Source organism: Scyliorhinus torazame, chromosome 2 (assembly GCF_047496885.1).
Source record: "Scyliorhinus torazame isolate Kashiwa2021f chromosome 2, sScyTor2.1, whole genome shotgun sequence".
In the NCBI taxonomy this organism is placed as follows: Eukaryota; Metazoa; Chordata; class Chondrichthyes; order Carcharhiniformes; family Scyliorhinidae; genus Scyliorhinus; species Scyliorhinus torazame.
This window is the reverse complement of record NC_092708.1, coordinates 12,891,320-12,915,440: the sequence shown is the minus strand read 5'-3', so window position 1 is coordinate 12,915,440 and position 24,121 is coordinate 12,891,320. Positions and strand designations below refer to the sequence as shown.

At 38.4% G+C, this 24,121-nt stretch overlaps 1 protein-coding gene across 6 annotated transcripts in view; it reads left to right on the top strand.

Moving 5' to 3' along the window:
• Nucleotides 1-24,121, top strand: part of tmbim1a (transmembrane BAX inhibitor motif containing 1a) — a 152,987-nt gene that overhangs the window by 107,400 nt on the left and 21,466 nt on the right. The gene's annotated exons all lie outside the window — the stretch shown is intronic.

Sequence of the window (24,121 nt, the reverse complement as noted above, 5' to 3'; positions counted from 1 at the left end):
TGAGTTTTACACAGCAGTGAATGAGTTTGATGCAACAGTTAATGAGTTTGACCCAGTAGGTAATGACCTTGATGCAGCAGTTAATGAGTTTGATGCAGCAGTTAATGAGTTTGACACAGTAGTTAATGAGTTTGACACAGCAGTTAATGAGTTTGATGCAGCAGTTAATGAGCTTGACCCTGTAGTGAATGAGTTTGAAACAATTAATGAGTTTGACCTAGTAGGTAATGAGTTTGACGCAGTAGTTAATTAGTTTGGCGCAGCAGTTATTGAATTTGACACAGTAGTTAATGAGCTTGACCCTGTAGTTAATGAGTTTGAAACAGTTAATGAGTTTGACACAGTAGTTAATGAGTTTGACGCAGCAGTTAATGAGTTTGATGGAGCAGTTAATGAGTTTGACGCAGTAGGTAATGAGTTTGACACAGTAGTTAATGAGTTTGACACAGCAGTTAATGAGTTTGATGCAGCAGTTAATGAGTTTGATGCAGTCGGTAATGAGTTTTACACAGCAGTTAATGAGTTTGACGCAGCAGTTAATGAGTTTGACGCAGCAGTTAATGAGTTTGACACAGCAGTTAATGAGTTTGATGCAGCAGTTAATGAGTTTGACACAGCAGTTAATGAGTTTGATGCAGCTGTTAATGAGTTTGACGCAGCAGTTAATGAGTTTGACCCAGTTGTTAATGAGTTTGACGCAGCAGTTAATGAGTTTGCTGCCGCAGTTAATGAGTTTGACCCAGTAGGTAATGAGCTTGATGCAGCAGTTAATGAGTTTGATGCTGCAGTTAATGAGTTTGACCCAGTAGGTAATGAGTTTTACACAGCAGTTAATGAGTTTGACCCAGTAGGTAATGAGTTTGATGCAGCAGTTAATGAGTTTGATGCAGTCGGTCATGAGTTTTACACAGCAGTGAATGAGTTTGATGCAACAGTTAATGAGTTTGACCCAGTAGGTAATGACCTTGATGCAGCAGTTAATGAGTTTGACACAGTAGTTAATGAGTTTGACACAGCAGTTAATGAGTTTGATGTAGCAGTTAATGAGATAGACACAGTAGTTAATGAGTTTGATGCAGTAGTTAATGAGTTTGTTGCAGCAGTTAATGAGTTTGATGCAGCAGTTAATGAGTTTGACCCAGTCGGTAATGAGTTTGACACAGCAGTTAATGAGTTTGACCCAGTAGTTAATGAATTTGATGCAGCAGTTAATGAGTTTGATGCAGTAGTTAATGAGTTTGACACAGCAGTTATTGAGTTTGACACAGTAGTTAATGAGTTTGACACAGCAGTTAATGAGTTTGATGCAGCAGTTAATGAGTTTGACACAGTAGTTAATGAGTTTGATGCAGTAGTTAATGAGCTTGATGCAGCAGTTAATGAGTTTGACGCAGCAGTTAATGAGTTTGACGCAGTACTTAATTAGTTTGACCCAGTAATTAATGAGTTTGACCCAGTAGTTAATGAGTTTGTCGCAGCAGTGAATGAGTTTGACACAGTAGTTAATGAGTTTGACCCAGTAGTTAATGAGTTTGATGCAGCAGTTAATGAGTTTGATGCAGTAGTTAATGAGTTTGACACAGTAGTTAATGAGTTTGACGCAGCAGTTATTGAGTTTTACACAGCAGCTAATGAGTTTGACACAGCAGTTAATGAGTTTGATGCAGCAGTTAATGAGTTTGCAGCAGTTAATGAGTTTGCAGCAGTTAATGAGTTTGACGCAGTAGGTAATGGGTTTGAAACATTTAATGAGTTTGAAACAGTAGTTAATGAGTTTGACGCAGTAGTTAATGAGTTTGACCCAGTAGTTAATGAGTTTGACCCAGTAGTTAATGTGTTTGACGCAGTAGTTAATGAGTTTGATGCAGCAGTTAATGAGTTTGACGCAGAAGTTAATTAGTTTGGCGCAGCAGTTAATGAGCTTGACCCTGTAGTGAATGAGTTTGAAACAATTAATGAGTTTGACCTAGTAGGTAATGAGTTTGACGCAGTAGTTAATTAGTTTGGCGCAGCAGTTATTGAATTTGACACAGTAGTTAATGAGCTTGACCCTGTAGTTAATGAGTTTGAAACAGTTAATGAGTTTGACACAGTAGTTAATGAGTTTGACGCAGCAGTTAATGAGTTTGATGCAGCAGTTAATGAGTTTGACGCAGTAGGTAATGAGTTTGACACAGTAGTTAATGAGTTTGACGCAGCAGTTATTGAGTTTTACACAGCAACTAATGAGTTTGACACAATAGTTAATGAGTTTGACACAATAGTTAATGAGTTTGCTGCCGCAGTTAATGAGTTTGACCCAGTAGGTAATGAGCTTGATGCAGCAGTTAATGAGTTTGATGCTGCAGTTAATGAGTTTGACCCAGTAGGTAATGAGTTTTACACAGCAGTTAATGAGTTTGACCCAGTAGGTAATGAGTTTGATGCAGCAGTTAATGAGTTTGATGCAGTCGGTCATGAGTTTTACACAGCAGTGAATGAGTTTGATGCAACAGTTAATGAGTTTGACCCAGTAGGTAATGACCTTGATGCAGCAGTTAATGTGTTTGATGCAGCAGTTAATGAGTTTGACGCAGCAGTTAATGAGTTTGACACAGTAGTTAATGAGTTTGATGCAGCAGTTAATGAGATAGACACAGTAGTTAATGAGTTTGATGCAGCAGTTAATGAGTTTGATGCAGCAGTTAATGAGTTTGACCCAGTCGGTAATGAGTTTTATACAGCAGTTAATGAGTTTGACCCAGTAGTTAATGAATTTGATGCAGCAGTTAATGAGTTTGATGCAGTAGTTAATGAGTTTGACACAGCAGTTATTGAGTTTGACACAGTAGTTAATGAGTTTGACACAGCAGTTAATGAGTTTGATGCAGCAGTTAATGAGTTTGACACAGTAGTTAATGAGTTTGACGCAGTAGTTAATGAGCTTGATGCAGCAGTTAATGAGCTTGACGCAGCAGTTAATGAGTTTGACACAGCAGTTAATGAGTTTGACGCAGTAGTTAATTAGTTTGACCCAGTAATTAATGAGTTTGACCCAGTAGTTAATGAGTTTGTCGCAGCAGTGAATGAGTTTGACACAGTAGTTAATGAGTTTGACCCAGTAGTTAATGAGTTTGATGCAGCAGTGAATGAGTTTGATGCAGTAGTTAATGAGTTTGACACAGTAGTTAATGAGTTTGACGCAGCAGTTATTGAGTTTTACACAGCAGCTAATGAGTTTGACACAGCAGTTAATGAGTTTGATGCAGCAGTTAATGAGTTTGATGAAGCAGTTAATGAGTTTGCAGCAGTTAATGAGTTTGCAGCAGTGAATGAGTTTGACACAATAGTTAATGAGTTTGACGCAGTAGGTAATGGGTTTGAAACATTTAATGAGTTTGAAACAGTAGTTAATGAGTTTGACGCAGTAGTTAATGAGTTTGACCCAGTAGTTAATGAGTTTGACGCAGTAGTTAATGTGTTTCACGCAGTAGTTAATGAGTTTGATGCAGCAGTTAATGAGTTTGACGCAGAAGTTAATTAGTTTGGCGCAGCAGTTAATGAGCTTGACCCTGTAGTGAATGAGTTTGAAACAATTAATGAGTTTGACCTAGTAGGTAATGAGTTTGACGCAGTAGTTAATTAGTTTGGCGCAGCAGTTATTGAATTTGACACAGTAGTTAATGAGCTTGACCCTGTAGTTAATGAGTTTGAAACAGTTAATGAGTTTGACACAGTAGTTAATGAGTTTGACACAGTAGTTAATGAGTTTGACGAAGCAGTTAATGAGTTTGATGCAGCAGTTAATGAGTTTGACGCAGTAGGTAATGAGTTTGACACAGTAGTTAATGAGTTTGACGCAGCAGTTATTGAGTTTTACACAATAGTTAATGAGTTTGACGCAGTAGGTAATGGGTATGACGCAGTAGGTAATGAGTTTGTTGCAGTCGTTAATGAGTTTGTTGAAGTAGTTAATGAGTTTGACGCAGTAGTTATTGAGTTTGACCCAGTAGTTAATGGGTTTGGCGCAGCGGTTAATGAGTTTGACGCAGCAGTTAATGAGTTTGACACAGTAGTTAATGAGTTTCCAGCAGTTAATGAGTTTGACACAGTAGTTAATGAGCTTGACCCTGTAGTTAATTAGTTTGATGCAGCAGTTAATGAGTTTGATGCAGCAGTTAATGAGTTTGACACAGTAGGTAATGAGTTTGAAACAGTTAATGAGTTTGACGCAGTAGTTAATGAGTTTGATGCAGTCGTTAATGAGTTTGTTGAAGTAGTGAATGAGTTTGTTGAAGTAGTGAATGAGTTTGACGCAGTAGTTAATGTGTATGACGTAGTAGTTAATGAGTTTGACGCAGCAGTTATTGAGTTTGCAGCAGTTATTGAGTTTGCAGCAGTTAATGAGTTTGACGCAGTAGTTACTGAGTTTGACGCAGCAGTTAATGAGTTTGACGCAGTAGTTACTGAGTTTGATGCAGCAGTTAATGAGTTTGACGCAGTAGGTAATGAGTTTGATGCAGCAGTTAATGAGTTTGTTGAAGTAGTGAATGAGTTTGACGCAGCAGTTAATGAGTATGACCCAGTAGGTAATGAGTTTGACGCAGAAGTTGATTAGTTTGGCGCAGCAGTTATTGAGTTTGACACAGTAGTTAATGAGCTTGACGCAGCAGTTATTGAGTTTTACACAATAGTTAATGAGTTTGACGCAGTAGGTAATGGGTATGACGCAGTAGGTAATGAGTTTGTTGCAGTCGTTAATGAGTTTGTTGAAGTAGTTAATGAGTTTGACGCAGTAGTTATTGAGTTTGACCCAGTAGTTAATGGGTGTGGCGCAGCGGTTAATGAGTTTGACGCAGCAGTTAATGAGTTTGACACAGTAGTTAATGAGTTTCCAGCAGTTAATGAGTTTGACACAGTAGTTAATGAGCTTGACCCTGTAGTTAATTAGTTTGATGCAGCAGTTAATGAGTTTGATGCAGCAGTTAATGAGTTTGACACAGTAGGTAATGAGTTTGAAACAGTTAATGAGTTTGACGCAGTAGTTAATGAGTTTGATGCAGTCGTTAATGAGTTTGTTGAAGTAGTGAATGAGTTTGTTGAAGTAGTGAATGAGTTTGACGCAGTAGTTAATGTGTATGACGTAGTAGTTAATGAGTTTGACGCAGCAGTTATTGAGTTTGCAGCAGTTAATGAGTTTGACGCAGTAGTTACTGAGTTTGACGCAGCAGTTAATGAGTTTGACGCAGTAGTTACTGAGTTTGATGCAGCAGTTAATGAGTTTGACGCAGTAGGTAATGAGTTTGATGCAGCAGTTAATGAGTTTGTTGAAGTAGTGAATGAGTTTGACGCAGCAGTTAATTAGTTTGGCGCAGCAGCTATTGAATTTGACACAGTAGTTAATGAGTTTGACGCAGCAGTTAATGAGTTTGACACAGTAGTTAATGAGTTTGACGCAGCAGTTATTGAGTTTTACACAGCAGCTAATGAGTTTGATGCAGCAGTTAATGAGTTTTACACAGCAGTTAATGAGTTTGATGCAGTAGTTATTGAGTTTGACCCAGTAGTTAATGGGTTTGGCGCAGCTGTTAGTGAGTTTGACGCAGCAGTTAATGAGTTTGACACGGTAGTTAATGAGTTTGCAGCAGTTAATGAGTTTGACACAGTAGTTAATGAGCTTGACCCTGTAGTTAATTAGTTTGATGCAGCAGTTAATGAGTTTGACCCAGCAGTTAATGAGTTTGATGCAGCAGTTAATGAGTTAGACCCAGTAGTTAATGAGTTATAATGCGGTAGTTAATGAGTTTGACACAGCAGTTAATGAGTTTGACCCAGCAGTTAATGAGTTTGACCCAGTAGGTAATGAGTTTGATGCAGCAGTAAATGAGTTTGATGCAGCAGTTAATGAGTTTGATGCAGCAGTTAATGAGTTTGATGCAGCAGTTAATGAGTTTGATGCAGCTGTTAATGAGTTTGATGCAGCAGTTAAAGCGTTTGACCCTGTAGTTAATGAGTTTGACCCAGCAGTTAATGAGTTTGACCCAGTAGGTAATGAGTTTGATGCAGCAGTTAATGAGTTTGACCCAGTAGGTAATGAGTTTGACGCAGCAGTTAATGAGTTTGACACAGCAGTTAATCAGTTTGACGCAGCAGTTAATGAGTTTGATGCAGCAGTTAATGAGTTTGACACAGCAGTTAATGAGTTTTATGCAGCTGTTAATGAGTTTGACGCAGCAGTTAATGAGTTTGACCCAGTTGTTAATGAGTTTGACGCAGCAGTTAATGAGTTTGCTGCCGCAGTTAATGAGTTTGACCCAGTAGGTAATGAGCTTGATGCAGCAGTTAATGAGTTTGACGCAGTAGTTAATGAGTTTGACACAGTTAATGAGTTTGATGCTGCAGTTAATGAGTTTGACCCAGTAGGTAATGAGTTTTACACAGCAGTTAATGAGTTTGACCCAGTAGGTAATGAGTTTGATGCAGCAGTTAATAAGTTTGATGCAGTCGGTAATGAGTTTTACACAGCAGTGAATGAGTTTGATGCAACAGTTAGAGTTTGACCCAGTAGGTAATGACCTTGATGCAGCAGTTAATGAGTTCGACGCAGTAGTTAATGAGTTTGATGCAGCAGTTAATGAGTTTGACGCAACAGTTAATGAGTTTGACACAATAGTTAATGAGTTTGACACAGCAGTTAATGAGTTTGATGCAGCAGTTAATGAGATAGACACAGTAGTTAATGAGCTTGATGCAGCAGTTAATGAGTTTGATGCAGCAGTTAATGAGTTTGATGCAGCAGTTAATGAGTTTGACCCAGTCGGTAATGAGTTTTACACAGCAGTTAATGAGTTTGACCCAGTAGTTAATTAATTTGATGCAGCAGTTAATGAGTTTGATGCAGTAGTTAATGAGTTTGACACAGCAGTTAATGAGTTTGACACAGCAGTTAATGAGTTTGATGCAGCAGTTAATGAGTTTGATGCAGCAGTTAATGAGTTTGATGCAGTCGGTAATGAGTTTTACACAGCAGTTAATGAGTTTGACCCAGTAGTTAATGAGTTTGACGCAGCAGTTAATGAGTTTGACACAGCAGTTAATGAGTTTGATGCAGCAGTTAATGAGTTTGACACAGCAGTTAATGAGTTTGATGCAGCTGTTAATGAGTTTGACGCAGCAGTTAATGAGTTTGACCCAGTTGTTAATGAGTTTGACGCAGCAGTTAATGAGTTTGCTGCCGCAGTTAATGAGTTTGACCCAGTAGGTAATGAGCTTGATGCAGCAGTTAATGAGTTTGATGCTGCAGTTAATGAGTTTGACCCAGTAGGTAATGAGTTTTACACAACAGTTAATGAGTTTGACCCAGTAGGTAATGAGTTTGATGCAGCAGTTAATGAGATAGACACAGTAGTTAATGAGTTTGATGCAGCAGTTAATGAGTTTGACCCAGTCGGTAATGAGTTTTACACAGCAGTTAATGAGTTTGACCCAGTAGTTAATGAATTTGATGCAGCAGTTAATGAGTTTGATGCAGTAGTTAATGAGTTTGACACAGCAGTTATTGAGTTTGACACAGTAGTTAATGAGTTTGACACAGCAGTTAATGAGTTTGACCCAGTAGGTAATGAGTTTGATGCAGCAGTTAATGAGATAGACACAGTAGTTAATGAGTTTGATGCAGCAGTTAATGAGTTTGACCCAGTCGGTAATGAGTTTTACACAGCAGTTAATGAGTTTGACCCAGTAGTTAATGAATTTGATGCAGCAGTTAATGAGTTTGATGCAGTAGTTAATGAGTTTGACACAGCAGTTATTGAGTTTGACACAGTAGTTAATGAGTTTGACACAGCAGTTAATGAGTTTGACCCAGTAATTAATGAGTTTGACCCAGTAGTTAATGAGTTTGTCGCAGCAGTTAATGAGTTTGATGCAGTCGGTAATGAGTTTTACACAGCAGTGAATGAGTTTGATGCAACAGTTAATGAGTTTGACCCAGTAGGTAATGACCTTGATGCAGCAGTTAATGAGTTTGACACAGTAGTTAATGAGTTTGACACAGCAGTTAATGAGTTTGATGCAGCAGTTAATGAGCTTGACCCTGTAGTGAATGAGTTTGAAACAATTAATGAGTTTGACCTAGTAGGTAATGAGTTTGACGCAGTAGTTAATTAGTTTGGCGCAGCAGTTATTGAATTTGACACAGTAGTTAATGAGCTTGACCCTGTAGTTAATGAGTTTGAAACAGTTAATGAGTTTGACACAGTAGTTAATGAGTTTGACGCAGCAGTTAATGAGTTTGATGGAGCAGTTAATGAGTTTGATGCAGCAGTTAATGAGTTTGACACAGCAGTTAATGAGTTTGATGCAGCTGTTCATGAGTTTGACGCAGCAGTTAATGAGTTTGACCCAGTTGTTAATGAGTTTGACGCAGCAGTTAATGAGTTTGCTGCCGCAGTTAATGAGTTTGACCCAGTAGGTAATGAGCTTGATGCAGCAGTTAATGAGTTTGATGCTGCAGTTAATGAGTTTGACCCAGTAGGTAATGAGTTTTACACAGCAGTTAATGAGTTTGACCCAGTAGGTAATGAGTTTGATGCAGCAGTTAATGAGTTTGATGCAGTCGGTCATGAGTTTTACACAGCAGTGAATGAGTTTGATGCAACAGTTAATGAGTTTGACCCAGTAGGTAATGACCTTGATGCAGCAGTTAATGAGTTTGATGCAGCAGTTAATGAGTTTGACGCAGCAGTTAATGAGTTTGACACAGTAGTTAATGAGTTTGACACAGCAGTTAATGAGTTTGATGCAGCAGTTAATGAGATAGACACAGTAGTTAATGAGTTTGATGCAGTAGTTAATGAGCTTGATGCAGCAGTTAATGAGTTTGTTGCAGCAGTTAATGAGTTTGATGCAGCAGTTAATGAGTTTGACCCAGTCGGTAATGAGTTTTACACAGCAGTTAATGAGTTTGACCCAGTAGTTAATGAATTTGATGCAGCAGTTAATGAATTTGATGCAGTAGTTAATGAGTTTGACACAGCAGTTATTGAGTTTGACACAGTAGTTAATGAGTTTGACACAGCAGTTAATGAGTTTGATGCAGCAGTTAATGAGTTTGACACAGTAGTTAATGAGTTTGATGCAGTAGTTAATGAGCTTGATGCAGCAGTTAATGAGTTTGACGCAGCAGTTAATAGGTTTGACACAGCAGTTAATGAGTTTGACGCAGTACTTAATTAGTTTGACCCAGTAATTAATGAGTTTGACACAGCAGTTAATGAGTTTGATGCAGCAGTTAATGAGTTTGACACAGCAGTTAATGAGTTTGATGCAGCTGTTAATGAGTTTGACGCAGCAGTTAATGAGTTTGACCCAGTAGGTAATGAGCTTGATGCAGCAGTTAATGAGTTTGATGCTGCAGTTAATGAGTTTGACCCAGTAGGTAATGAGTTTTACACAGCAGTTAATGAGTTTGACCCAGTAGGTAATGAGTTTGATGCAGCAGTTAATGAGTTTGATGCAGTCGGTCATGAGTTTTACACAGCAGTGAATGAGTTTGATGCAACAGTTAATGAGTTTGACCCAGTAGGTAATGACCTTGATGCAGCAGTTAATGAGTTTGATGCAGCAGTTAATGAGTTTGACGCAGCAGTTAATGAGTTTGACACAGTAGTTAATGAGTTTGACACAGCAGTTAATGAGTTTGATGCAGCAGTTAATGAGATAGACACAGTAGTTAATGAGTTTGATGCAGTAGTTAATGAGCTTGATGCAGCAGTTAATGAGTTTGTTGCAGCAGTTAATGAGTTTGTTGCAGCAGTTAATGAGTTTGATGCAGCAGTTAATGAGTTTGACCCAGTCGGTAATGAGTTTTACACAGCAGTTAATGAGTTTGACCCAGTAGTTAATGAATTTGATGCAGCAGTTAATGAGTTTGATGCAGTAGTTAATGAGTTTGACACAGCAGTTATTGAGTTTGACACAGCAGTTAATGAGTTTGATGCAGCAGTTAATGAGTTTGACACAGTAGTTAATGAGTTTGATGCAGTAGTTAATGAGCTTGATGCAGCAGTTAATGAGTTTGACGCAGCAGTTAATGAGTTTGACACAGCAGTTAATGAGTTTGACGCAGTACTTAATTAGTTTGACCCAGTAATTAATGAGTTTGACCCAGTAGTTAATGAGTTTGTCGCAGCAGTGAATGAGTTTGACACAGTAGTTAATGAGTTTGACCCAGTAGTTAATGAGTTTGATGCAGCAGTTAATGAGTTTGATGCAGTAGTTAATGAGTTTGACACAGTAGTTAATGAGTTTGACGCAGCAGTTATTGAGTTTTACACAGCAGCTAATGAGTTTGACACAGCAGTTAATGAGTTTGATGCAGCAGTTAATGAGTTTGATGAAGCAGTTAATGAGTTTGCAGCAGTTAATGAGTTTGCAGCAGTTAATGTGTTTGACACAATAGTTAATGAGTTTGACGCAGTAGGTAATGGGTTTGAAACATTTAATGAGTTTGAAACAGTAGTTAATGAGTTTGACGCAGTAGTTAATGAGTTTGACCCAGTAGTTAATGAGTTTGACGCAGTAGTTAATGTGTTTGACGCAGTAGTTAATGAGTTTGATGCAGCAGTTAATGAGTTTGACGCAGAAGTTAATTAGTTTGGCGCAGCAGTTAATGAGCTTGACCCTGTAGTGAATGAGTTTGAAACAATTAATGAGTTTGACCTAGTAGGTAATGAGTTTGACGCAGTAGTTAATTAGTTTGGCGCAGCAGTTATTGAATTTGACACAGTAGTTAATGAGCTTGACCCAGTAGTTAATGAGTTTGAAACAGTTAATGAGTTTGACACAGTAGTTAATGAGTTTGATGCAGTAGTTAATGAGTTTGACACAGCAGTTATTGAGTTTGACACAGTAGTTAATGAGTTTGACACAGCAGTTAATGAGTTTGATGCAGCAGTTAATGAGTTTGATGCAGTAGTTAATGAGCTTGATGCAGCAGTTAATGAGTTTGACGCAGCAGTTAATGAGTTTGACACAGCAGTTAATGAGTTTGACGCAGTAGTTAATTAGTTTGACCCAGTAATTAATGAGTTTGACCCAGTAGTTAATGAGTTTGTCGCAGCAGTGTATGAGTTTGACACAGTAGTTAATGAGTTTGACCCAGTAGTTAATGAGTTTGATGCAGCAGTTAATGAGTTTGACACAGTAGTTAATGAGTTTGACGCAGCAGTTATTGAGTTTTACACAGCAGCTAATGAGTTTGACACAGCAGTTAATGAGTTTGATGCAGCAGTTAATGAGTTTGATGAAGCAGTTAATGAGTTTGCAGCAGTTAATGAGTTTGCAGCAGTTAATGAGTTTGACACAATAGTAAATGAGTTTGACGCAGTAGGTAATGGGTTTGAAACAGTTAATGAGTTTGACGCAGTAGTTAATGAGTTTGACGCAGTAGTTAATGAGTTTGACCCAGTAGTTAATGAGTTTGACGCAGTAGTTAATGTGTTTCACGCAGTAGTTAATGAGTTTGATGCAGCAGTTAATGAGTTTGACGCAGAAGTTAATTAGTTTGGCGCAGCAGTTAATGAGCTTGACCCTGTAGTGAATGAGTTTGAAACAATTAATGAGTTTGACCTAGTAGGTAATGAGTTTGACGCAGTAGTTAATTAGTTTGGCGCAGCAGTTATTGAATTTGACACAGTAGTTAATGAGCTTGACCCTGTAGTTAATGAGTTTGAAACAGTTAATGAGTTTGACACAGTAGTTAATGAGTTTGACGAAGCAGTTAATGAGTTTGATGCAGCAGTTAATGAGTTTGACGCAGTAGGTAATGAGTTTGACACAGTAGTTAATGAGTTTGACGCAGCAGTTATTGAGTTTTACACAATAGTTAATGAGTTTGACGCAGTAGGTAATGGGTATGACGCAGTAGGTAATGAGTTTGTTGCAGTCGTTAATGAGTTTGTTGAAGTAGTTAATGAGTTTGACGCAGTAGTTATTGAGTTTGACCCAGTAGTTAATGGGTTTGGCGCAGCGGTTAATGAGTTTGACGCAGCAGTTAATGAGTTTGACACAGTAGTTAATGAGTTTGAAACAGTTAATGAGTTTGACACAGTAGTTAATGAGCTTGACCCTGTAGTTAATTAGTTTGATGCAGCAGTTAATGAGTTTGATGCAGCAGTTAATGAGTTTGACACAGTATGTAATGAGTTTGAAACAGTTAATGAGTTTGACGCAGTAGTTAATGAGTTTGTTGAAGTAGTGAATGAGTTTGACGCAGTAGTTAATGTGTATGACGTAGTAGTTAATGAGTTTGACGCAGCAGTTATTGAGTTTGCAGCAGTTAATGAGTTTGACGCAGTAGTTACTGAGTTTGACGCAGCAGTTAATGAGTTTGACGCAGTAGTTACTGAGTTTGATGCAGCAGTTAATGAGTTTGACGCAGTAGGTAATGAGTTTGATGCAGCAGTTAATGAGTTTGTTGAAGTAGTGAATGAGTTTGACGCAGCAGTTAATTAGTTTGGCGCAGCAGCTATTGAATTTGACACAGTAGTTAATGAGCTTGACCCTGTAGTTAATGAGTTTGAAACAGTTAATGCGTTTGACACAGTAGTTAATGAGTTTGACGCAGCAGTTAATGAGTTTGACACAGTAGTTAATGAGTTTGACGCAGCAGTTATTGAGTTTTACACAGCAGCTAATGAGTTTGATGCAGCAGTTAATGAGTTTTACACAGCAGTTAATGAGTTTGATGCAGTAGTTATTGAGTTTGACCCAGTAGTTAATGGGTTTGGCGCAACTGTTAATGAGTTTGACGCAGCAGTTAATGAGTTTGACACAGTAGTTAATGAGTTTGCAGCAGTTAATGAGTTTGACACAGTAGTTAATGAGATTGACCCTGTAGTTAATTAGTTTGATGCAGCAGTTAATGAGTTTGAATCAGCAGTTAATGAGTTTGATGCAGCAGTTAATGAGTTAGACCCAGTAGTTAATGAGTTATAACGCGGTAGTTAATGAGTTTGACACAGCAGTTAATGAGTTTGACCCAGCAGTTAATGAGTTTGACCCAGTAGGTAATGAGTTTGATGCAGCAGTAAATGAGTTGATGCAGCAGTTAATGAGTTTGATGCAGCTGTTAATGAGTTTGATGCAGCAGTTAAAGCGTTTGACCCCGTAGTTAATGAGTTTGACCCAGCAGTTAATGAGTTTGACCCAGTAGGTAATGAGTTTGATGCAGCAGTAAATGAGTTTGATGCAGCAGTTAATGAGTTTGATGCAGCAGTTAATGAGTTTGATGCAGCAGTTAATGAGTTTGATGCAGTCGGTAATGAGTTTGATGCAGCAGTTAATGAGTTTGACCCAGCAGTTAATGAGTTTGATGCAGCAGTTAATGAGTTTGACCCAGTAGTTAATGAGTTATAACGCGGTAGTTAATGAGTTTGATGCAGCAGTTAATGAGTTTGACACAGCAGTTAATGAGTTTGATGCAGCAGTTAAAGAGTTTGACCCTGTAGTTAATGAGTTTGACCCAGCAGTTAATGAGTTTGACCCAGTAGGTAATGAGTTTGATGCAGCAGTAAATGAGTTTGATGCAGCAGTTAATGAGTTGATGCAGCAGTTAATGAGTTTGATGCAGTCGGTAATGAGTTTGATGCAGCAGTTAATGAGTTTGACCCAGTAGTTAATGAGTTTGACACAGCAGTTAATGAGTTTGATGCAGCTGTTAATGAGTTTGACGCAGCAGTTAATGAGTTTGACCCAGTTGTTAATGAGTTTGACGCAGCAGTTAATGAGTTTGCTGCCACAGTTAATGAGTTTGACCCAGTAGGTAATGAGCTTGATGCAGCAGTTAATGAGTTTGGCGCAGTAGTTAATGAGTTTGAAACAGTTAATGAGTTTGATGCTGCAGTTAATGAATTTGACCCAGTAGGTAATGAGTTTTACACAGCAGTTAATGAGTTTGACCCAGTAGTTAATGAGTTTGATGCAGTAGTTAATGAGTTTGATGCAGCAGTTAATGAGTTTGACCCAGTAGGTAATGAGTTTGATGCAGCAGTTAATTAGTTTGATGCAGCAGTTAATGAGTTTGATGCAGTAGTTAATGAGTTTGATGCAGCAGTTAATGAGTTTGACCCAGTAGGTAATGAGTTTGATGCAGCAGTTAATGAGTTTGACGCAGCAGTTAATGAGTTTGACACAGTAGTTAATGAGTTTGACTCAGCAGTTAATGAGTTTGATGCAGCAGTTAATGAGTTTGACACAGCAGTTAATGAGTTTGATGCAGCTGTTAATGAGTTTGACGCAGCAGTTAATGAGTTTGACCCAGTTGTTAATGAGTTTGACGCAGCAGTTAATGAGTTAGCTGCCGCACGCAGTTAATGAGTTTGACCCAGTAGGTAATGAGCTTGATGCAGCAGTTAATGAGTTTGACGCAGTAGTTAATGAGTTTGACACAGTTAATGAGTTTGATGCTGCAGTTAATGAGTTTGACCCAGTAGGTAATGAGTTTTACACAGCAGTTAATGAGTTTGACCCAGTAGGTAATGAGTTTGATGCAGCAGTTAATGAGTTTGATGCAGTCGGTAATGAGTTTTACACAGCAGTGAATGAGTTTGATGCAACAGTTAGAGTTTGACCCAGTAGGTAATGACCTTGATGCAGCAGTTAATGAGTTTGACGCAGTAGTTAATGAGTTTGACGCAGCAGTTAATGAGTTTGACACAGTATGTAATGAGTTTGACACAGCAGTTATTGAGTTTGACACAGCAGTTAATGAGTTTGACACAGTAGTTAATGAGTTTGATGCAGCAGTTAATGAGTTTGATGCAGTAGTTAATGAGCTTGATGCAGCAGTTAATGAGTTTGATGCAGCAGTTAATGAGTTTGATGCAGTCGGTAATGAGTTTTACACAGCAGTTAATGAGTTTGACCCAGTAGTTAATGAGTTTGACGCAGCAGTTAATGAGTTTGACGCAGCAGTTAATGAGTTTGATGCAGCAGTTAATGAGTTTGACACAGCAGTTAATGAGTTTGATGCAGCTGTTAATGAGTTTGACGCAGCAGTTAATGAGTTTGACCCAGTTGTTAATGAGTTTGACGCAGCAGTTAATGAGTTTGCTGCCGCAGTTAATGAGTTTGACCCAGTAGGTAATGAGCTTGATGCAGCAGTTAATGAGTTTGACGCAGTAGTTAATGAGATTGACACAGTTAATGAGTTTGATGCTGCAGTTAATGAGTTTGACCCAGTAGGTAATGAGTTTTACACAGCAGTTAATGAGTTTGACCCAGTAGGTAATGAGTTTGATGCAGCAGTTAATGAGTTTGATGCAGTCGGTAATGAGTTTTACACAGCAGTGAATGAGTTTGATGCAACAGTTAATGAGTTTGACCCAGTAGGTAATGACCTTGATGCAGCAGTTAATGAGTTTGATGCAGCAGTTAATGAGTTTGAAGCAGCAGTTAATGAGTTTGACACAGTAGTTAATGAGTTTGACACAGCAGTTAATGAGTTTGATGCAGCAGTTAATGAGATAGACACAGTAGTTAATGAGTTTGATGCAGTAGTTAATGAGCTTGATGCAGCAGTTAATGAGTTTGATGCAGCAGTTAATGAGTTTGACCCAGTCGGTAATGAGTTTTACACAGCAGTTAATGAGTTTGACCCAGTAGTTAATGAATTTGATGCAGCAGTTAATGAGTTTGATGCAGTAGTTAATGAGTTTGACACAGCAGTTATTGAGTTTGACACAGTAGTTAATGAGTTTGATGCAGTAGTTAATGAGTTTGACACAGCAGTTATTGAGTTTGACACAGCAGTTAATGAGTTTGATGCAGCAGTTAATGAGGTTGACACAGTAGTTAATGAGTTTGATGCAGTAGTTAATGAGCTTGATGCAGCAGTTAATGAGTTTGATGCAGCAGTTAATGAGTTTGATGCAGTCGGTAATGAGTTTTACACAGCAGTTAATGAGTTTGACACAGCAGTTAATGAGCTTGACGCAGTTGTTAATTAGTTTGACCCAGTAATTAATGAGTTTGACCCAGTAGTTAATGAGTTTGTCGCAGCAGTGAATGAGTTTGACACAGTAGTTAATGAGTTTGACCCAGTAGTTAATGAGTTTGATGCAGCAGTTAATGAGTTTGATGCAGTAGTTAATGAGCTTGATGCAGCAGATATTGAGTTTGATGCAGCAGTTAATGAGTTTGACCCAGTCGGTAATGAGTTTTACACAGCAGTTAATGAGTTTGATGCAGCAGTTAATGAGTTTGATGCAGTAGTTAATGAGTTTGACACAGCAGTTATTGAGTTTGACACAGCAGTTAATGAGTTTGATGCAGTAGTTAATGAGTTTGACACAGCAGTTATTGAGTTTGACACAGCAGTTAATGAGTTTGACGCAGTAGTTAATGAATTTGACACACCAGTTAATGAGTTTGACGCAGCAGTTAATGAGTTTGACACAGTAGTTAATGAGTTTGACGCAGTAGTTAATGAGCTTGATGCAGCAGTTAATGAGTTTGATGCAGCAGTTAATGAGTTTTACACAGCAGTTAATGAGTTTGACCCAGTAGTTAATGAGTTTGACGCAGCAGTTAATGAGTTTTACACAGCAGTTAATGAGTTTGATGCAGCAGTTAATGAGTTTGACCCAGTAAGTAATGAGTTTGACACAGCAGTTAATGAGTTTGACGCAGCAGTTAATTAGTTTGACCCAGCAGTTAATGAGTTTGATGCAGCAGTTAATGAGGTTGACACAGTAGTTAATGAGTTTGATGCAGTAGTTAATGAGCTTGATGCAGCAGTTAATGAGTTTGATGCAGCAGTTAATGAGTTTGATGCAGTCGGTAATGAGTTTTACACAGCAGTTAATGAGTTTGACCCAGTAGTTAATGAGTTTGACGCAGCAGTTAATGAGTTTGACACAGCAGTTAATGAGCTTGACGCAGTTGTTAATTAGTTTGACCCAGTAATTAATGAGTTTGACCCAGTAGTTAATGAGTTTGTCGCAGCAGTGAATGAGTTTGACACAGTAGTTAATGAGTGTGTCCCAGTAGTTAATGAGTTTGATGCAGTAGTTAATGAGCTTGATGCAGCAGATAATGAGTTTGATGCAGCAGTTAGTGAGTTTGACCCAGTCGGTAATGAGTTTTACACAGCAGTTAATGAGTTTGATGCAGCAGTTAATGAGTTTGATGCAGTAGTTAATGAGTTTGACACAGCAGTTATTGAGTTTGACACAGCAGTTAATGAGTTTGACGCAGTAGTTAATGAATTTGACACACCAGTTAATGAGTTTGACACAGTAGTTAATGAGTTTGACGCAGTAGTTAATGAGCTTGACGCAGCAGTTAATGAGTTTGATGCAGCTGTTAATGAGTTTTACACAGCAGTTAATGAGTTTGACCCAGTAGTTAATGAGTTTGACGCAGCAGTTAATGAGTTTTACACAGCAGTTAATGAGTTTGATGCAGCAGTTAATGAGTTTGACCCAGTAAGTAATGAGTTTGACACAGCAGTTAATGAGTTTGACGCAGCAGTTAATTAGTTTGACCCAGTAATTAATGAGTTTGACCCAGTAGGTAATGAGTTTGACACAGTAGTTAATGAGTTTGGTGCAGTAGTTAATGAGCTTGATGCAGCAGTTAATGAGTTTGATGCAGCAGTTAATGAGGATGACCCAGTAGGTAATGAGTTTGATGCAGCAGTTAATGAGTTTGATGCAGTCGGTAATGACTTTTACACAGCAGTTAATGAGTTTGACGCAGTAGTTAATGAGTTTGAACCAGTAGGTAATGAGTTTGACGCAGCAGTTAATGAGTTTGATGCAGCAGTTAATGAGTTGGACGTAGCAGTTAATGAGTTTGATGCAGCAGTTATTGAGTTTGATCCAGTAGATAATGAGCTTGACGCAGCAGTTAATGAGTTTGACGCAGTAGTTAATGAGTTTGACGCAGTAGTTAATGAGTTTGACACAGCAGTTATTGAGTTTGACGCAGTAGTTAATGAGTTTGATGCAGCAGTTAATGAGTTTGACGCAGTAGTTAATGAGTTTGATGCAGCAGTTATTGAGTTTGACGCAGCAGTTAATGAGTTTGACGCAGTTGTTAATGAGTTTGATGCAGCTGTTAATGAGTTTTACGCAGCAGTTAATGAGTTTGATGCAGCAGTTAATGAGCTTGACGCAGTAGTTAATGATTTTGACGCAGTCGGTAATGAGTATGACCCAGTAGTTAATGAGTTTGATGCAGCAGTTAATGAGTTTGACCCAGTAGGTAATGAGTTTGATGCAGCAGTAAATGAGTTTGATGCAGTCGGTAATGAGCTTTACACAGCAGTTAATGAGTTTGACCCAGTAGTTAATGAGTTTGATGCAGTAGTTAATGAGTTTGACGCAGTAGATAATGAGCTTGACGCAGCAGTTAATGAGTTTGACGCAGTAGTTAATTAGTTTGATGCAGCAGTTAATGAGTTTGACGCAGCAGTTAATGAGTTTGATGCAGCAGTTAATGGGTTTGACACAGTAGTTATTGAGTTTGATACAGCAGTTAATGAGTTGATGCAGTAGTTAATGAGTTTGACGCAGCAGTTAATGAGTTTGACGCAGCAGTGAATGAGTTTGACCCAGTAGTTAATGAGTTTGATGCAGCAGTTAATGAGTTTGACACAGCAGTTAATGAGTTTGATGCAGCAGTTAATGAGTTTGACCCAGTAGTTAATGAGTTTGACGCGGTAGTTAATGAGTTTGATGCAGCAGTTAATGAGTTTGTCACAGCAGTTAATGAGTTTGATGCAGCAGTTAATGAGTTTGACCCTGTAGTTAATGAGTTTGACCCTGTAGTTAATGAGTTTGACCCAGCAGTTAATGAGTTTGATGCAGCAGTTAATGAGTTTTACACAGCAGTTATTGAGTTTGATGCAGCAGTTAATGAGTTTGACGCAGCAGTTAATGAGTTTGATGCAGCAGTTAATGAGTTTGATCCGGTAGTTAATGAGTTTGACGCAGCAGTTAATGAGTTTGACGCAGTCGGTAATGAGTTTGATGCAGCAGTTAATGAGTATGACGCAGCAGTTAATGAGTTTGACACAGTAGTTAATGAGTTTGACACAGCAGTTAATGAGTTTGATGCAGCAGTTAATGAGATAGACACAGTAGTTAATGAGTTTGATGCAGCAGTTAATGAGTTTGATGCAGCAGTTAATGAGTTTGACCCAGTCGGTAATGAGTTTTACACAGCAGTTAATGAGTTTGACCCAGTAGTTAATTAATTTGATGCAGCAGTTAATGAGTTTGATGCAGTAGTTAATGAGTTTGACACAGCAGTTATTGAGTTTGACACAGCAGTTAATGAGTTTGACACAGTAGTTAATGAGTTTCACACAGCAGTTAATGAGTTTGATGCAGCAGTTAATGAGTTTGATGCAGTAGTTAATGAGTTTGATGCAGCAGTTAATGAGTTTGATGCAGTCGGTAATGAGTTTTACACAGCAGTTAATGAGTTTGACCCAGTAGTTAATGAGTTTGACGCAGCAGTTAATGAGTTTGACACAGCAGTTAATGAGTTTCATGCAGCAGTTAATGAGTTTGACACAGCAGTTAATGAGTTTGATGCAGCTGTTAATGAGTTTGACGCAGCAGTTAATGAGTTTGACCCAGTTGTTAATGAGTTTGACGCAGCAGTTAATGAGTTTGCTGCCGCAGTTAATGAGTTTGACCCAGTAGGTAATGAGCTTGATGCAGCAGTTAATGAGTTTGACGCAGTAGTTAATGAGTTTGACACAGTTAATGAGTTTGATGCTGCAGTTAATGAGTTTGACCCAGTAGGTAATGAGTTTTACACAGCAGTTAATGAGTTTGACCCAGTAGGTAATGAGTTTGATGCAGCAGTTAATGAGTTTGATGCAGTCGGTTATGAGTTTTACACAGCAGTGAATGAGTTTGATGCAACAGTTAATGAGTTTGACCCAGTAGGTAATGACCTTGATGCAGCAGTTAATGAGTTTGATGCAGCAGTTAATGAGTTTGACGCAGCAGTTAATGAGTTTGACACAGTAGTTAATGAGTTTGACGCAGCAGTTAATGAGTTTGCTGCCGCAGTTAATGAGTTTGACCCAGTAGGTAATGAGCTTGATGCAGCAGTTAATGAGTTTGACGCAGTAGTTAATGAGTTTGACACAGTTAATGAGTTTGATGCTGCAGTTAATGAGTTTGACCCAGTAGGTAATGAGTTTTACACAGCAGTTAATGAGTTTGACCCAGTAGGTAATGAGTTTGATGCAGCAGTTAATGAGTTTGATGCAGTCGGTAATGAGTTTTACACAGCAGTGAATGAGTTTGATGCAACAGTTAATGAGTTTGACCCAGTAGGTAATGACCTTGATGCAGCAGTTAATGAGTTTGATGCAGCAGTTAATGAGTTTGACGCAGCAGTTAATGAGTTTGATGCAGCAGTTAATGAGATAGACACAGTCGTTAATGAGTTTGATGCAGTCGTTAATGAGCTTGATGCAGCAGTTAATGAGTTTGATGCAGCAGTTAATGAGTTTGATGCAGCAGTTAATGAGTTTGACCCAGTCGGTAATGAGTTTTACACAGCAGTTAATGAGTTTGACCCAGTAGTTAATGAATTTGATGCAGCAGTTAATGAGTTTGATGCAGTAGTTAATGAGTTTGACACAGCAGTTATTGAGTTTGACACAGTAGTTAATGAGTTTGACACAGCAGTTAATGAGTTTGATGCAGCAGTTAATGAGTTTGACACAGTAGTTAATGAGTTTGATGCAGTAGTTAATGAGCTTGATGCAGCAGTTAATGAGTTTGATGCAGCAGTTAATGAGTTTGATGCAGTCGGTAATGCGTTTTACACAGCAGTTAATGAGTTTGACCCAGTAGTTAATGAGTTTGACGCAGCAGTTAATGAGTTTGACACAGCAGTTAATGAGTTTGACGCAGTAGTTAATTAGTTTGACCCAGTAATTAATTAGTTTGACCCAGTAGTTAATAAGTTTGTCGCAGCAGTGAATGAGTTTGACCCAGTAATTAATGAGTTTGACCCAGTAGTTAATGAGTTTGTCGCAGCAGTGAATGAGTTTGACACAGTAGTTAATGATTTTGACCCAGTAGTTAATGAGTTTGATGTAGCAGTTAATGAGTTTGATGCAGTGGTTAATGAGCTTGATGCAGCAGATAATGAGTTTGATGCAGCAGTTAATGAGTTTGACCCAGTCGGTAATGAGTTTTACACAGCAGTTAATGAGTTTTACACAGCAGTTAATGAGTTTGATGCAGCAGTTAATGAGTTTGATGCAGTAGTTAATGAGTTTGACACAGCAGTTATTGAGTTTGACACAGCAGTTAATGAGTTTGATGCAGTAGTTAATGAGTTTGACACAGCAGTTATTGAGTTTGACACAGCAGTTAATGAGTTTGACGCAGTAGTTAATGAATTTGACACACCAGTTAATGAGTTTGATGCAGCTGTTAATGAGTTTGACACAGTAGTTAATGAGTTTGATGCAGTAGTTAATGAGCTTGATGCAGCAGTTAATGAGTTTGATGCAGCAGTTAATGAGTTTTACACAGCAGTTAATGAGTTTGACCCAGTAGTTAATGAGTTTGACGCAGCAGTTAATGAGTTTGATGCAGCAGTTAATGAGTTTGACCCAGTAAGTAATGAGTTTGACACAGCAGTTAATGAGTTTGACGCAGCAGTTAATTAGTTTGACCCAGTAATTAATGAGTTTGACCCAGTAGGTAATGAGTTTGACGCAGTCTTTAATGAGTTTGATGCCGCAGTTAATGAGTTTGACCCAGTAGGTAATGAGTTTGATGCAGCAGTTAATGAGTTTGACACAGTAGTTAATGAGTTTGGTGCAGTAGTTAATGAGCTTGATGCAGCAGTTAATGAGTTTGATGCAGCAGTTAATGAGGATGACCCAGTAGGTAATGAGTTTGATGCAGCATTTAATGAGTTTGATGCAGTCGGTAATGAGTTTTACACAGCAGTTAATGAGTTTGACGCAGTAGTTAATGAGTTTGACCCAGTAGGTAATGAGTTTGACGCAGCAGTTAATGAGTTTGATGCAGCAGTTAATGAATTGGACGTAGCAGTTAATGAGTTTGATGCAGTTGTTAATGAGTTTGATGCAGCAGTTAATGAGTTTGATGCAGTCGGTAATGAGTTTTACACAGCAGTTAATGAGTTTGACCCAGTAGTTAATGAGTTTGACGCAGCAGTTAATGAGTTTCACACAGCAGTTAATGAGTTTCATGCAGCAGTTAATGAGTTTGACACAGCAGTTAATGAGTTTGATGCAGCTGTTAATGAGTTTGACGCAGCAGTTAATGAGTTTGACCCAGTTGTTAATGAGTTTGACGCAGCAGTTAATGAGTTTGCTGCCGCAGTTAATGAGTTTGACCCAGTAGGTAATGAGCTTGATGCAGCAGTTAATGAGTTTGACGCAGTAGTTAATGAGTTTGACACAGTTAATGAGTTTGATGCTGCAGTTAATGAGTTTGACCCAGTAGGTAATGAGTTTTACACAGCAGTTAATGAGTTTGACCCAGTAGGTAATGAGTTTGATGCAGCAGTTAATGAGTTTGATGCAGTCGGTAATGAGTTTTACACAGCAGTGAATGAGTTTGATGCAACAGTTAATGAGTTTGACCCAGTAAGTAATGACCTTGATGCAGCAGTTAATGAGTTTGATGCAGCAGTTAATGAGTTTGACGCAGCAGTTAATGAGTTTGACACAGTAGTTAATGAGTTTGACACAGCAGTTAATGATTTTGATGCAGCAGTTAATGAGATAGACACAGTAGTTAATGAGTTTGATGCAGTAGTTAATGAGCTTGATGCAGCAGTTAATGAGTTTGATGCAGCAGTTAATGAGTTTGATGCAGCAGTTAATGAGTTTGACCCAGTCGGTAATGAGTTTTACACAGCAGTTAATGAGTTTGACCCAGTAGTTAATGAATTTGATGCAGCAGTTAATGAGTTTGATGCAGTAGTTAATGAGTTTGACACAGCAGTTATTGAGTTTGACACAGTAGTTAATGAGTTTGACACAGCAGTTAATGAGTTTGATGCAGCAGTTAATGAGTTTGACACAGTAGTTAATGAGTTTGACGCAGCAGTTAATGAGTTTGACGCAGCAGTTAATGAGTTTGATGCAGTCGGTAATGAGTTTTACACAGCAGTTAATGAGTTTGACCCAGTAGTTAATGAGTTTGTCGCAGCAGTGAATGAGTTTGACCCAGTAATTAATGAGTTTGACCCAGTAGTTAATGAGTTTGTCGCAGCAGTGAATGAGTTTGACACAGTAGTTAATGAGTTTGACCCAGTAGTTAATGAGTTTGATGTAGCAGTTAATGAGTTTGATGCAGTGGTTAATGAGCTTGATGCAGCAGATAATGAGTTTGATGCAGCAGTTAATGAGTTTGACCCAGTCGGTAATGAGTTTTACACAGCAGTTAATGAGTTTGACCCAGTAGTTAATGAGCTTGATGCAGCAGTTAATGAGTTTGATGCAGCAGTTAATGAGTTTGATGCAGTAGTTAATGAGTTTGACACAGCAGTTATTGAGTTTGACACAGCAGTTAATGAGTTTGATGCAGTAGTTAATGAGTTTGACACAGCAGTTATTGAGTTTGACACAGCAGTTAATGAGTTTGACGCAGTAGTTAATGAATTTGACACACCAGTTAATGAGTTTGATGCCGCTGTTAATGAGTTTGACACAGTAGTTAATGAGTTTGATGCAGTAGTTAATGAGCTTGATGCAGCAGTTAATGAGTTTGATGCAGCAGTTAATGAGTTTTACACAGCAGTTAATGAGTTTGACGCAGCAGTTAATGCAGCAGTTAATGAGTTTGACGCAGCAGTTAATGAGTTTGATGCAGCAGTTAATGAGTTTGACCCAGTAAGTAATGAGTTTGACACAGCAGTTAATGAGTTTGACGCAGCAGTTAATTAGTTTGACCCAGTAATTAATGAGTTTGACCCAGTAGGTAATGAGTTTGACGCAGTCGTTAATGAGTTTGATGCCGCAGTTAATGAGTTTGACCCAGTAGGTAATGAGTTTGATGCAGCAGTTAATGAGTTTGACACAGTAGTTAATGAGTTTGGTGCAGTAGTTAATGAGCTT